The sequence below is a fragment of the Bidens hawaiensis genome, unplaced genomic scaffold (assembly GCF_021521415.1).
Source record: "Bidens hawaiensis isolate Kalapana, Puna unplaced genomic scaffold, B.hawaiensis_p1.1 tig00001685_1, whole genome shotgun sequence".
NCBI classification, from domain to species: Eukaryota; Viridiplantae; Streptophyta; class Magnoliopsida; order Asterales; family Asteraceae; genus Bidens; species Bidens hawaiensis.
In genome coordinates, this window is record NW_027491095.1 from 993,960 (window position 1) to 1,000,244 (window position 6,285).

A 6,285-nucleotide genomic window follows, 5' to 3' on the forward strand; every position below is an offset into this window, starting at 1 on the left:
TTACTATTAACGCTAATTATTTTGTTTGAATTCTATGTTGTGAGAGATTCACAACAAATCAAACTGCGTCCAAAATGAATTTAAGATGAATGAGATATCAATGTTTGAAGTTGAGTTTTTGAAGATAGGTTGTCAAATACTTTCAAATAATAAAGTGGAAGAAGCGGAAACTTGTCCCATATTGGTGGAGAAACACAACTTGTCCCATGAGGGTAGAACCCATAACCTTTGGGTTAGATTGTCACTAGACCAAGCTAATGGTTATGTAATTAAGTACAAACACTAAATATACATATTGTTTTAATAAAAATACATATAATCTTCTAAAAATAAATAAATTTGGGCCTAGCGGATGTCGGGCATGTGGCCGTCAACTACCCAGCCATACCAGTTATGGCCGGCCCTCGTTGTTGCAGTAGTGGATCCCCTGATCGAGTTTTAGCAACTTTGAGACCCCACTTTCACCTTGAATTGGCCAAATTATGAACAGGTGAAAGATTTTTCATTCCTTAGCAGGAAAGAGCTGTTGGTCTCCTCCACTGAATGTAGAAATATGAAAGGATTGGAGCTCAGTTGAGAATGATTAAACTAATAAAGGAGATTGGAGACTTTTAATGAAATTTATTTTTGTTTTTAGTTTTCTATCACGACCCAAAGGCCTTTATTTTTCTCTTTCCTTTCTTTTGAGTTTCGAGTTCAATTCGAGTGCTCATGGACTGTTTCAACTGTTGTATAGTAAGAAACATATGGATTCTATTGAGGACCCGAAATAAGTTTCAAATCCAAAAAAAGTGTTTGTATAAGAGACCACATCATAATTTATTCAAATATAATGCACCTTCATGTTAAACAAGTATCCTCAACCACAATTTCCTGTTATATTTGTTTCCTTTTCATATAGTTGTAACACTTTTATTTCTAAAAGAATTGCAGTTTACTACTTTCTTCTTTTAGTGTAATGTAGTTCATATTATTAAAATTGTATTTTTATGTTATTCTATGAACGGTTTTCTACAACGTTAGCTATGATTGAAATAAATCAATTCATAAAGAAGAGAATTTAGTATGAGTTATCGCTATACTTATAATTATGGTGACGGGTTTGAACAATATCAGTGGCAGTGCTACCTATTGGGGTTCGGGTTCGCCAGAAACCAATCTGTTTTTGATTTTATATAGAATGTATAGCACTTTATATTCGGTTTTATATATAACATATAACATGTATTAATGAACGAGCCCATTTTTTTTCGGAGAGTAAACCCATTATCATTTTTATTATGAAAACTTTAGTTAAAAAACTTTTAGTAAATAATTTTTTTATATAAAATATATAAAAAGCTATATAAATAACTAAACCTAATGGCATTTGCCCGTAATGCCATAAACTATATTGAAGCGAAGTCCAAAATACTATAAATTACTAAACCCGATTGAAGTGACCCAATAACTCAATTAACATTTAAAAACGATTGAAAAAAACTGATAAGTTGCTTAGCGGCCTCGTCCCCGATTGTCGACGACTACGTTCCTATGTCTGATCATCTGTGTTCGAGTCCGACTTGTCTGTCATTAAATCTTGCCCCCTTGAGTCACGTCTCCAATCAGTTTATCAAGCAATCAAAAATAATCTATCATTGGTTTCGCTTTTCAAATCCAATCATCCATCTAATATGAGTAAAAAAAAGGTTTGTTTTTGTTTGATTGTTTATGTAATTGTGTTTATCACTTATGTGTAGTTGTATTTTATCTAAGCTTGATTAGGTCACTAGGCGTATATTTTTATATTTAGAAGTATATGTGTTTGATGGTATTGACTTTGTGTATTTAGGGGTTATTAGTTTTTTTTTTAATTGAAGGACGACCAATTTCATATTTTTTCATGTAATCTAACCTGACCCGACTTGAAAACTTTGACATCCGATAAATAAATACAAAAACCGAAAAATACACATAATTTATACGAAGAAATTTCTGACTGCCACTGAATAATATGACGGTGATGATGAGTGTGGTGTAGGTAATAAAATTGGAAGTTAATAACATTTTAGTACGTGGCACCAATGTAAAGTTAAAACAATTAACTTTTCTAACGTTATATTCTATTATTCTAAACTGAAAAAATAATAAGTTAAATTTAATCTATTAATTGTAAAGTTTTGTATGGTTATAAGTTATAACATCTCATGTGACGAAAGGTTCCAAGTGCAAGTCACGTATAGTCATAATAAGTCAAATTTAAGAAAAGTAAGATGTCAAGCCCAATATTTATGATGTGACAGTTTAAAAGCAAGTTCTAGGTAATTTAATCTTTTTCTTAAATGTTAATAATATTCGTTTTTTTTATCATCATTAACAAGTTTGATATTCTTTTTTGTGTAATTAAAACAAATTAAATAAAACAGGAAAGTATATTCAATCAAAACTTTGGCCAGTGTTCTTCTTAATACGGTTTTAGCTTTGTTCATTTTGGAGAATTCTCTTAGACATCTTTTGATTAAAATTTGTTTGCATCACTAGTAATCGAGTAGGGCTACTTAACGATCAAGAGGAGCTAGTTTCAACTCGAGCTTGATCGAGTTGAAACTTAAACGAGTCAGTTTGGCTTGGCTCGCTTTGTAACTTGTCTTCGAGTCCAACACGTAAAAAGCTCAAATCAGCTCGTTTATTTCTTTCAAGTAGTAAAAAAGTAATTTTATTTATGTACATGTAGAATACATAAGTAGTTTAAATACGGGCTAAACGAGTGAGCCTACGGTTTTAGATCAATGTAAATTTTTTTCTAAGAAAGATTTAGGTTGGACTGCAATCTAGGTTTTGAATTGTAAGCATAACTACTTACGCTTAGTTCAAAATCAATCAAACAACAGCTTACCTTCGATCGAGCTCAAATCGTTTATAAACAAGCCAATTTCAAGCTAAGATTTTTAAAATTTATTTCAGAGCACGGGCAAATTTAATAGCACTTGGTAAATAGTAATCATGTATTCATATGTATATAAATCATAAACCCAAGTTTGGTTCTAACCAGTCACGGGGCTTAAAAGGTGACACTTTTAACTCATAAACATTAGGCCCAACGTAGCCCAATAATGAACAAGGCCTAATGTAACAAAAGTAAGCCCGGCCAATGTTAAGAATAACGAATTTGATGAGAGAATAATTAGGAAAGAATGAAAGGAATTTAGAAAATGAATTATAGCATGAGATGCGGCATATGTGAAGCAGCAAATGACGTGAGTTCACGTGTGGATGAGATGTGAGTTTGACTTTGGAACATAGATCACGTCCATCCACGTTTCTCGCTTCATTGGGTTCCCATGCACATGCACCCTATCTTTCCCATGTTCGGTCTAGAATCACAACTCATACAATCCATTCTTAACTACATTACATTGCATCTTTATCTTTATTTCTGACGCTAAAATCAATCTCCTTGTTCTAATAGTAAATAATTATTGTTTAATTCTTTATTTTGAAGGTTATAAAAGATAAAGACAACAAAAGTATGTTTTTTTTGTACTAAAGTTATGTAGCAATTGTTTCCAAGGAAGACAACGCTGAATGTAGAAGAGGGGGCGATTGAATGATGAAGGCTAGGGTAGGTGTTGGTTTAGAAGTTTATCATAATGTTTTTTTTTTCTCTGAGGTTTGGTCATACTTGACGCTTTCATCCAAATAGATAAAAAAGACATAAATGCCTCTGACTTAATAATATCGAAACATAGACAAAAACGGGTAAAATTACTCTACGTTAAAAACTTTTCTGATAAAAAAAATTACACTACTAATAAAAAAGGGAGCGGGTTGCCCCCCCCCCCCCCCAAGAAGCTACACCCCTAGACTTAACGCTAGAAAATAGACATAGCTAGCTATTTCGATAAAATTGGTGAGAATCGTAAAACCCCAAGGTTTCGAATAGAAACAAAAAGATAAAACTGTCATAAGCCACAATAGATCATAAACGAAAATGACGTGTTACTCCTGATATTTCTTTAATAGATCGATTTTCATAGACTAATAATTGATTGTCACATGCAAAACAAATTCTCACTTGTACCCATAAAAATATGATATTTTGTACTAAAGTTATGTCTATCCAAGAAGGTCGATTTTAAAGACATGTATGAGGGATTTGGGGTTGATGGCTAGCTAGGTTGTCAACATTTATCATAGCATGTGGCTAGTCCCAAACTATTCATTGATATGTGACCAGTCTGCTAACTCTAAAATGATTAATAAAACTATGTTGACTGTTAATACGTTGGATACTTGGATGATCATCCTCAACTTTTTTCATGCTTTCACTAATAATATAATAATAAGGTATCAGGGACTAATAATGATGATTTAACAAATTTTCTCCTCATTCTCAGTGGTTTGGTCAACAATTAATGCAAATATATTTTATGATATTAGGCAGTGAATTTGCCCATTATCTTTTATAATTTATTTAAGAACAAAATAAATGATCAATGCCAGTCTGGATTCAAGATTCTAATTTTATATACTGCTTTATACATCACGTTTCAAACTTTTCTTCATTAAACGTATTTTATAGTGAAACAAAAAATTTTAGCTGCGGATTTATGACCAAAGCATCGGTTTCAAAAAGGTCTTCAATTGCAAAAATGATTGCAAAAGAAGGTGGTCGCTAATTCAGAAATGCTTTTTATGTCGCTAATAGTGTCACACAAAATCAAATTTGGCCGCAAAACGAGTTTGCAAGTAATTTGAGGAATGAAAATTTTGGTTGCATATCAATCACATGATCGACCGTTTGATGGTCACAAATGCTGGTTTTATAGTAGTAGTGTATGGTCTATTTAAACGATATACAAACTTTATCAAATCCAAACACTTTCATATGTACTGACTTTCATATATATGCTAGTTGATAGCATATGTTGTCGTTGATCTGTTAATGATAAATGATGTCAAATCTGTCGCAAATGAAATTACACACACATTTCGGAAGGTCATTATCGACGAATTTCAGCGATAACTACCATTATCGAGGGTTATTGACAAATTTAGCTTTTGATACTATTCCTTTGTTTGTAATGACACTACTACAAAGTCGCACCGGTAGAAAAAAGTCATCTTACGATGGTTAATTCCAAATTTTAAAACGGATTATGAACATTGTAAAAAAACTAACTTTATCTTTTAAAGTGGTTCTAAAACCGCTTTAAAAAAACAAACAAGATAGATTTAAAAGAATAATCTAAGAAAACTTAAACGTATTAAAGGCAGTTCATGACCATTGTAAAAGATCACTCGCCAAAAAGTTACTTTTCCAAGCAGACTCAAACACATCTATTTTATAGACAATTATAAATGCCCATCTTTAAAAGCAATCATTTAATAGAATATACAATTATAAATGTGTTCATAAAATAAACTGCCCCCCCCCCCCCCTAAAAAAAAAAAAAAACAAACTAATTATATTTCATTGGACAATTGCCTCCTATAAATTCATGAGCACCTTCTTGGTTCCTTCCCACATAACAATATCAAACACTAGTCATCATCATCACATATGGAACCCAAACTCTTGAAAATATTATTCCTCACAACATTTCTATTAACCCAAGTTTCATCTTCCACTCCCAATGCCCAACAAAACAAATACTCCACATTCGTCAAAACCTCATGCAGCTCCGCCACTTACCCGTCCGCATGCGTAAAATCCCTCCTCCCATACGCAGCCACCGTCAAAACAAACCCCATTAGGCTCGTCACAGTCGCCCTCTCCACCACTCTCAAATCCGCCAACGCCACACTCTCCACCATCACAAGATTATCCAAAACTAAACAAATAACCAAATGGGAAGCTGCAGTGCTTAAAGATTGCATTGGGGATATTAAAGACTCAATGGATGAAATTAGAAAGCTCCATCAAAGAAATTTCGGGTATTCCTAAGTCTGCCGATAAGCATTTTGCCATCTCCAACGCTCAGACGTGGACCAGTTCGGCCATCACCGACGAGAATTCGTGCCTTGACGGGTTTTCGGATAGGAAAACTATGAATCCGGTCATTAAACAGAAGATAAGGAACAGCATTGTGAACCTTGCAAGGGTTAGCAGTAATGCTTTGTATCTTATTAATCATCTCTCAGTTTAAAATCTTTATTTCAATAACTAATTTTATTTTGGTTTTGCATCAGTGAGATTTATAGTAATTTGGTTGCTTTAATTCCATGATAAGTTGATGTTTTGTAAATTACGTGATTCAGTATTATCCAGTATGTTACTGAGTTTATTATCTGTTATAGTTATTG

The 6,285-nt window shown here is 32.9% G+C and overlaps 1 pseudogene; it reads left to right on the forward strand.

The window, feature by feature from the left end:
• Window positions 1-5,542: 5,542 nt before the first annotated feature.
• On the forward strand, window positions 5,543-6,285 carry LOC143592786 (pectinesterase inhibitor 4 pseudogene; annotated as a pseudogene).